Source organism: Leptidea sinapis, chromosome 15 (genome assembly GCF_905404315.1).
Source record: "Leptidea sinapis chromosome 15, ilLepSina1.1, whole genome shotgun sequence".
In the NCBI taxonomy this organism is placed as follows: domain Eukaryota; kingdom Metazoa; phylum Arthropoda; class Insecta; order Lepidoptera; family Pieridae; genus Leptidea; species Leptidea sinapis.
The window spans coordinates 7197335-7208104 of record NC_066279.1 but is presented as its reverse complement, the minus strand read 5'-3'; positions in this window follow the sequence as shown (position 1 = coordinate 7208104).

The following is a 10770-nucleotide window of genomic DNA, read 5'->3' as shown; positions in this document are numbered from 1 at the left end:
ACTATGACTTGCTCAGATTTTCCAGGTCAAATCGAAGGAGTACCTTCAAAAAACCTAAGCGACCAGGAAATCTGGTGTTGCAAAGTGTATGGGCGATCACTTAACATCAGCTGACCATTACAGATTTGTCCCTCAAAAAACATAATCAAACGAAACTCAAAATATTTGAAGATTAAAAACTCCAATAGCCAATTTGATGCAAATTCAGTTGCATATAAAGTTGAACTGTCTGGTGAAGTTGATAATATCTTAATAATTGGAGTAAAAGTTTGTTAAGTGGCTGCAGGAGCAGCTTCGGCAGTTCACGATGGTAAAGGTTGACAGCTGCGACTTATTAACGTCCAAACTTTAGTATCAAGCGGTAAAATACTAGTTTCCATACAAAATAATATTCTTGGGTTTTCAAAAGACTATTCAAAAATGATAAGTAACAATAAATTATTGGTTGTTTCTGTTTCATAGAAGTGTGCTTGTTAAATAAAGTTTCAAAACAGTTTTTTATTTTTAAGTGATATCCCTTACTTCTGAGATTAATTATACAAGTTTAATTTGTATCAAAATTTATAGTTAATGTGGGACTCGAATCCACACCTCTCGGGTTTCGTTCGAGAGCTCTTACCAACTGAGACAACCGACCTTTAAAACTTTCGTTATTCGTATTTATTATAATTTGAGCTTTAATTATTTATTTATTATACTATAAAAATATATATTACAAAAATTACAGTAGATTGTAAACTGAATCCCTTTGTTTATTTTTTGTGAATATTTAATTGCACCAATTTTGAATAACCAAGTCTTAAGTGAAATGAACTTACTGGAATAATATTCCACTAAATATACCATTGCTGGTATTGCTATTTTACTTTATTCACTTTGACAGATGTATATGACAGTACACTTCAGAGAATTGCTGTGTTATATATTTACTCTTTTTCGTTTGTTTCATTTTATGTCGATGATATCACATCCGCTTAATTTGAATTGAAATGATATAGGAAAGGAAATGAAATTATGTTTATTTGAAACTATTTTTTTTATAGTACACATAAATACAAAAAGCTTATGACAGAAAGAGATTATAAAACAAACAAAAAAACAAACAAAATCTGAAGCATTTATACTACCTATACGATACAAAATAGGTTCCAACTCTGCATGTTTGCTTGTTTGAAAACCAAAACTGGTCTACCGTTGGGCCATTTGGTGACGTCACGCTAAGTATATTATTAAATAAAGCAAAACTTATTTTGGCTAGCAAACTAACCTAACATGAAATTAATACTCTAAAGAATCGCTTGTATCTTATGAAATGGGCCAGACGAAAATGAGCATTTTGTCCGTAAAGTGTTCGAGATAAGGTGCAGGTTGCGCGGATGCGGCGACACGGTCGGAAGTCTTGTATCTATGTGACTAGCGCCGCTCAAACTTCGGTACGTATGTCCTAATATTACTTTATACTGCTTCAAACATCAATACAATGATGAATATGTACTAAGAAAATATAAGATATTTACTAAGTTGAAGGCCGGCAATATTCCTGTACTATTTATAAAAAAAATATGGAAGAGAGGACAAACCAGCGTACGGGTCACCTGATGTTAAGTGATCACCGCTGCCTACATTCTCTTGCAGCACCACAGGAATGACAAGAGTGTTGTCGGCCTTTAAGAAAGTGTACGCGCTTTTTTGAAGGTACCTACCCATGTCGTATAGTCCTGGAAACACTGCATAAGGAAGCTCACCCCACAGCTTAGTAGTACCAGGAAGATAGTTACTTGAAAACCACACTGTGGAGTAATGCCATTCATCAAGATGTTGGGAATGATATCCTAATTTGTGGCGTATCGTGCGAAGGTGGAATTCGAGGGCAGGAATCAGGTGAAACAGCTCTTCAGAACACTCCCGTGATAAATGCGGTAGAATGTTCTACGCAACGCCAAGTGATAGAGCCATTCACAGAGCACTTGGTCCCCGTCAATTCGAGCAGCACTGCGCTCGGTCAAATGGTTCGAGGTTATACTGGGGTGCACCAAACCAGACTATGTTAGGAAATACGGGTTCGCTATCATCGGTTCCCAATCTCTTGATCAAAATTGGATAAACGTTGCCGACCCTTGAAAAACTAGGCACTCCACGCTTTCTAAGAAGTAAAATTAATTAATTTTAGTTTACTGTAGGACATGAAGTACTTTGTGGACAGCTTTTGGCTTTAGGAAGATACCACTCTTCATTGTGTGATTCTACCGCATTTATCATGAGGATTATTCAGTCCTCACGACAGAGACACAAATATCATTCATCACATCTGGATGTGTGGCGTCCCTCTACAGTGGGGTCCTTAAGGTACTTTACACACTTCAATATCTCAGTAATTCTGGAAGGGTAAATCACGCATTATGTAATAAGTAGTTATATTTTGAAAGTTTATCTTGTATCATTATTACTCCTTGTAATATTGAATTAATAACTATTAAAACATATCATTTCGTAAGTCAAAATTATATAATCACCAGAATAATATATCGAATCTAATGATTTTCAGTTAAAAATACAAAATTTTATTTATTTTTAACGAGACGAGTAGGACGTTCAGCTGATGATTATTTATACGCCCAGCCCATTACAATGCAGTGCCGTTCAGGATTCTTGAAAATCCTAAAAATTCTCAGCGGCACTACAATTGCGCTCGTCATCTTGAGACATAAGATGTAAAGTCTCGTTTGCCCCGAAATTTCGCTAGCTACGGCGCCCTTCAGACCGAAACACAGTAGTATTACTGTAAGTATTTACACATTACTGCTTCACGACAGAAATAGTCGCCGTTGTAGTTCAAACAATCTAGCCGGCATCCTGTGCAAAGAAGCCTTCCACTGATAAATACCCAAAGTGGCCTCTTACGACACCCATGTCCTGGGACTTTCCTATTCTTTTATGTCCCGAAGAAACACAGGGGGTTTGCACATGCGTATATTCACAATTGAGAAACCCAAATTCATGACATCTACAAAACATAAAATGAACAAATTTAAATTTAACTCTATGCTAATGAATATTGAACAGAATCATCTCATAATCTCAGCCATTGCTCTAAGCTCTGAATAACTATCAATTATTGTTGATGCTAATATGTGCAAAATATGCGGTTAATTACCTAAATACGTAATTCGGTGGCGGGATCCAAATTACCCGTGATTTACGGCCGTTTTCAATAACCTGTCTATCCTTACTTTAACTTACGGATAAATTGCTGTCACTGTTTAATGACAAGATCTTATCTATCCATAGTTATAGTCCAATGCTATCTGTCGATTGGTTATTGAAATGTAAGTAAGCGTAAAAGGATAGATTTGTCTACGTCTTGTAAGTTAAACTAAGGATAGATAGGTTATTGAAAACGGCCGTTGATAAGTAATGATGACTACATTGGTCGTATCTAATTTCACAGATTTAAAAAAAATACAAAAATATGACTTAAAAGAAACATAATAATATACTTAAACGGTAAAGCTTACTTATTATTAGTATTCTTTTATTATTTTTAATACTATCATTTAATGACCTCAGGGAAACTTGACTCAACTTAAGAACTGGTGCTCTAAGAAATAATGAACAGACTTTCCTAGAAAAATAACATTAATGACTTTACTTAAACACATTTTTGGTATCATTAAAATTATGTGTCCATACTAAACTACAGCTGGCTACTTTATTATTAACTAGCTGACTCGACTGATGTTGTTCTGTTCATAATTAAAAAAAACTCTTGTGGGTGGAATTTCGTAAAATCCGTTGGTAGCGGACCCCTACTCGTAGAAAGGAATATTCCTACCAAGTTTCAAGTCTCAACGCCTTAGGCTTCCAGAGATATCGTGATGAGTCAATATGTAGGTGGAAATATATATATATAATGAAAATGGTTTTTGTTTGAAGCTCAATCACGCCTAAACCACTGATCGAATCGATCTGAAACTACCACCATTGGATGTAAAATTTATTCTAGATGGTTTACTATTTATTTTTCGAATTCCAAAGTTCCTTCATTAATTTATTTCCTAATTCATTAATTTAGTTATGGTATATATCTATAAGAGACTTGCCGGTCCCACCCGCTTCACTGGGTGAATTTTAAAACGTAGTTAGAGCCAGAGCCAGAGCTAACACGACAGGAATATAGTACCCTTTGTTAGTGGTTCACATGGCAACAAATTAAGTATTTATGAAAGAATTTTGTCGAATAATTGTACTTAATATTTGTATGATGATGGTATGTGATTATCGCAGCACATAATATCTTGTAACATAAAGAAATCCCAAGTACGTTATCGTAGAATTAACGCGCATATGAATTCGAAAATCGAAAATATATTGTTACGTAGCGGGCAAGGACCAAACCCTGGCCACCGAGATGAGGGTAAACTGTTCCACAACAAATAGAGATAAAATACACGTTGCGCTTTTATATTTTACCAGTGGGATGCTCCTTTGCACAGGTTGCCGGCTAGATTATGGGTACCACAACGGCGCCTATTTCTGTGTAAACATTACTGTGTTGCGGTCTGAAGGGCACCGTAGCTAGTGAAATTACTGGGCAAATGAGACGTAATATCTTGTCTTAGGGTGACGAGCGCAGTTGTAGTCCTGTTCAGAATTTTTGGGTTTTTTTCAAGAATCCTGAGCGGCACTGCATTGTAATGGGCAGGGCGTATCAATTACCATCAGCTGAACGTCCTGCTTGTCTCGACCCTTATTTTCATAAATATACCTATATTTCATGAGTATTATTAGTTATATTATCTTTGACTCTCACCATGGCGCCCCCGGTTGGATCCTCGCCCGCCACGTGCAAATGTATTTTCGGTTTTTGAATTCATATGCAGGTTTATTCTATGCTTTATAAGGTCGGCAACACTTTTTTACTATGATAATTGGAATACAAAGGTAATTTCAAACATGTACATTATATTTAAACTATACATTTATTATATATAAATTTAATATATTTATTCTACTTAAAGAATCAGCCACAATATTGCATTGAAGGGTTAAGTTATAGGAACGTAATTGTTTTAAACTGCAATAATATCTAAATTCTTCTTTAGTATTACAACAGAGTATGGGTTGCGGTGGTTACATACCATCAGGTGACCCCTATGCTCAGTTATCCTCCTTTTCTATAAAAATCTTTTAAGTCCTTTAAATATTGCTGAGTTTTGAAATCGTTAAGATAGTATGTCAGATTAGCCACAAATAGGGTTGCGAACTTTTATTAGAAGAAATAGAGTATCCTACTAATATTATAAATGTGAAAATTTGTATGTCTGGATGTATGTTTGAACTTCTTTAACGCAAAATCTACTGAATAGATTTTGATGAAACTTTACAATAATATAGCTTACACACCAAAATAAAAAAAGGCTATAATTTATAAAACTATAGTGTGAATTATACAAAATATAAAAGAAGTGTGATTGTTACTAATGAATACAACTAGCGCCATCTCTTATCAACTAGCATGCAAAAGATCAAAACAATTTGTATGGCAAAACAACGTTTGCCGGGTCAGCTAGTATAAGTATAAAGAGTGATAGAGTTTTCAAAGGAGGTAAATAAGAAGTAGGAACACATAGACGTATCATTTATTTAATATTTTAAAAGGTATTTTATTTGTACTTTTGTTAACATATTAATAGTAAATACTAAACTTTTTTGGTTATGATAATGGGTTTGCATAATATAACATGACTGGTACTAGTATAGTAAACATTGTGTAAAAAAGAGAATTTTATCATACTCTATGAGTGTTATAGATTATAGAGTACGCTACATGACAGAGAGTACAATACTCTATTTATAAGTATGGTTGTCAACCCCAGCCCTAAACCTCCATATTTTATTGTATTATTTACACCCATGCTTTACATCCTCTATTAAAGATTCTAAAACAGTTAGCTTATTACCAATATTACAACACCCAATGTCCTAATAACCATTACCTTATCTAAACGAGTGTTGTAATTAAATTCAGTACAACATAACATCATCCGTTTTCATTATAACACTCTTTTGGATGATATTATTTTAGTTACTTTCAGAATCTATATTATAGGTTTATATAGAGGATTCATATTATGGGTTTAGATAAAGTAATTAGGTATTAAAACCCATATTCGTGTTTTAATACCCCTTATTACAACAACCATTGCATATATAACTATTATATGCGTTAAGATTATATTTCACGATAGTAAAGTGAAAAAATAAACTCACATTAACATTTATGAATTTACTTAGTAGATATTTCTAGTTTTAATTAGGTTCTTAAACACCTACAGAAGTTCTGAGGAATTCGAGCTTGCGTTTGATGTTGCAGAGCATTTATATTTGCTCCGGTAATTTTTCGAGATGTACTTAATTGTGCTTAAACAACATTACTTTGTAAATATATATGTATAAAGCATTAATATGCATTTATTTATAAGTTACGAGAAATTGTTAGCTGTAATAATACTGCTTTTTGCAAAGTGCATTCTTTATTGGTACTTTTTTTGGTATATTAAGGTCGCTATCCCAAAAAATCGCCGAAACAGTGCATAATTGTAACCATTTCTTGACAGTTTATATAAAATTTACATTTTTACAAAAGATAACATATGAGAAGAAATTACATTTATATTTTACCTATAGACAGTGCGAAAAAAAAGTACCAAAACACCCATAACTTTTATAGTTGGAGCCATGCTAATTATTCAATCTAGATAAAAATTGTACAAAAATTTATTAATTGAACACCAATACTCTTTAACAAGACATAGTTTTGTTAGTTTTGTATATCCAGCGTATACCAACAGCCAATATACTCACAAAAAATATATTGAAGCAACATAGAGTATATAATTTTTTTGATGTGTCAGTGAATCACAATGATTTATAGAAATAATTGAATTTAAACTTTGCATACTTGTCTCTTGTTGTCCTACCTTTTGCATGTAACCATATATGTATGCATGTAACCACATGTTATACCCAGTATATAGTAGTGACAAGATAACATTGAAAGATTCTATACAATATTACTATGATATTTTCGCATTTTTAGATAATTTGTTTTAAAATATATGTTTGAAGCCAGTATTTTTTTTTGTAAAAAGATTTATTTTTTTATGACACCAATTACAACATAATAGAGATTGAAATTCCTGAACACTGATGTCTTCAAACCACAGAAGTTTACCCTTGAGTAATCATTCAATGTTTATTCTTTACCAAGAGAGTTTATTCAATTGACAAATATGATGATTTACTAAATAATTATCCTTCTTTGATCTATAAATATTATGGTATTTAATAAATCAAAAATATTTTATTTCGTAGGTAAATTGAATTACACTTAAAATATGTAATTCTTTCATACAGCTCGTTCGGAAGCCAGATTTCTTTAGAGAAAGGTGAGCAAGAAACTCTAAGGCTTCTCTTTTCAAAACAGAATGGTATTACAGGTTCTTACTTTCAATATGTTTCACGCAGCATACAATGGCATGTTTTGTTAATAGTTTATTTAATATAGTTCTCATTATACAGTTGTATAATAAACTACCAGCATCATTAGCGGACCAAAACTTAAATATTAACTATTTTCAAAATAAAACGAGTTTTTAATGTCGAAGAAATATTATTCAGTTAAAGAGTATTTAACAGATATGAATCTATAGTCATTAGAATAAATGAATTTAGATATATTTTAAAGTTGACATTTTTAATAAACAATTTTTACTTTTCACATTTTATAATAATAGTAGACCGTACACTTTTATGAATAATGTCGTTTTTATGTTGTATGTTTTCACGGTAAACTTAGATATATTATTTTTACCGGCATCTGCCGGTAAGCACCTAAAATTATAATATAACACCGATGTACCCACTCAATCTATGCAAATAAATGACTTTATTTGATTTGGTTTAAATTTACAAATAATTTCAATTACAATATATGCAATGTAATGCAACAAAATACACAAATGTCAATTACTAAATGCCTTACACGAGACTACCGAAAAATGTAAATTAATAAGTAAAAACATAATTATAGTTATTGAGTACTTAAAGTACAATACAATAGTTGCATCTATCAACACATACCCTAAATAAAATAAAGGCATTATGCGAGCATTTTATTAGCTATTATATATAAAATACTTATTATATTATAATAATAACTTTAGATTTTCCAAAATAAAGAAAATAAAAGAAATAAAAAACACAAGCACTAGCAGCGCCCGTTCACGAGCGTGATGCATCGCCTCCCTCGACCATATTTTAAGGGAACGACCCGCCCCACGTCGCCGCCACAAGCAGTGGCATTATTTCTAAGAAATTCTTATTAATATTAACATAGTTACTGAACCACTACAACATTTGTATCCCAAAGGTTTTTATTCAAAGAAATACCTTAATTTATGAAGCTCCATTCCAAAACCCAACTTCAAAGATATACTCATAATCAGCGATAGCAATTTCACTTTATATCTGGTGTGTGCCTCTCTCTAACCAATACTAAAATGAAGAATCAAACACGAAAGTAATCAACGCCAACCAAGCTTTGGCTACAGTTAATTACTATCTGAATCAGAGTGATACATCTGTAGAGTTTGCTGAAATAAAATGAAATCTAACGAATTCATTTCATTGTAAATGTTAATATAGGATAACATGGATTGATTTTTGGAGTATAAGATATTTATTTCAACGCTGTAAAGCTATCCATTATCTATATATCAGGTCCTTACATATGAAATTGGCGTATTTCGTACTGGCCACTTTAATCACGATGTTCTCCTCTTTGGTAAGGAATTCCAAATTAAAAATTTTACAGCTATTTACTCATGTATTTGTGCTTCGATGACCGTCATTCATTTGTTTTTTTCTGTTTGCGTCACTCATTTTACTAAATGGAAAACTTAAAGTATCGCATTATTTACGAGTACGAGTTCCGCCGTGGCACTAGTGCTGCGGAAACGACTCGAAGGGTGAATGATGTGTATGGCGGTCATGTTGCAAAAGAAAACACAGTTCTTTTTTGGTTCCAACGTTTTCGTTCTGGAAATTTCGACCTGCAGAACAAGCCCCGTGGACAGTCTGAGACCCTAGTTGATAATGAAGTATTGAAGGCTATTGTGGAAGCGGATCCATCGCAAACCACGTCCGAGTTAGCTGTAACATAACGACATAGCTGTAAGTATGTAGCAGCTGGCTGCGTTGTTAGTGATAAAACTGTTTTAATTCACTTGAAGCAAATTGGGAAGATTAAAAAGCTTGAAAGGTGGGTACCTCACGAATTGACTGAAGCAAACCGGCAAACGCGCGTAGACTGCTGCGTTACATTACTGAAGCGGCACAATAATGAAGGTATTTTAAACCGAATCATTGGGAGAATCACCAGTGGGAGGCTCCTTTGCACAGGATGCCGGCTAGATTATGGGTACCACAACGGCGCCTATTTCTGCCGTGAAGCAGTAATGTGTAAGCTTTACTGTGTTTCGGTCTGAAGGGCGCCGTAGCTAGTGAAATTACTGGGCAAATGAGACTTAATATCTTGTCTCAAGGTGACAGGCGCAGTTGTAGTGCCGCTCAGAATTTTTGGGGGTTTCAAGAATCCTAAGCGGCACTGCATTGTAATGGGCAGGGCGTATCAATTACCATCAGCTGAACTTCCTGCTCGTCTTGTCCCTTATTTTCATAAAAAAAAAAAAAAACCGAATCATTACCTGTGATGAAAAATGGATTCTTTACGATAATCGGAAGCGCTCAGCGCAATGGTTGGATCCTGGCCAGCCAGCCAAATCCTGCCCCAAGCGAAAATTAACCCCAAAAAAGTTACTTGTAAGCGTTTGGTGGACTAGTGCCGGTATTGTCCATTGCAGTTTTCTCAAATCTGGCCAGACTTACGGCTGATGTCTATTGTCAGCAATTGCAAACCATGATGGAAAAGCTAGCGGCTAAACAACCTAGGCTGGTCAATCGCTCCACGCCACTGCTACTTCACGACAACGCTAGACCACACACTGCACAACAGACGGCTACCAAATTAGAAGAGCTTCAATTGGAATGTCTTAGACATCCTCCGTACTCCCCAGACCTTGCTCCAACAGATTACCATTTGTTTCGAAATTTGGACAACTTCTTGCAAGGGAAAAAATTAAACTCTGATGGGGCAGTCCAAATCGCCTTCACAGATTTTATTGATTCCCGTCCGACTGGTTTTTTTAGTAAAGGGATCAATGAACTACCTATGAGATGGCAAAAGTGCATAGAAAACAATGGTTCATACTTTGATTAATTAAATATATTATTTTCCTCCCATACAAAATGCCAATTTCATATGTAAGGACCTAATATATAAAAATGAATTGCTGTTCGTTAGTCTCGCTAAAACTCGAGAACACCGGGACCAATTTGGCTTATTTTGGTCTTGAATTATTTGTGGAAGTCCAGAGAAGGTTTAAAAGGTTGAATTAATATGAAAGTACTTGGAATTAAATAATGAACAAAAACAATTTTGATTTTCCTTTAATGTGTCCCCCGTAGTTGAGAAATCAAATTGAAAGAATAGGTTGCATAAATGAATAACTAATTAGAATTTTAATATCTTTCCAACTGTCTCAGGAGGTAAAATATAAACTTAAGTTTAGCTCAAATAAAATTTGAAATAAATTTTTTTATGAACGTAAATTCATAAGTTTTGACATTTGTGTACGCGGACGAAGTCGC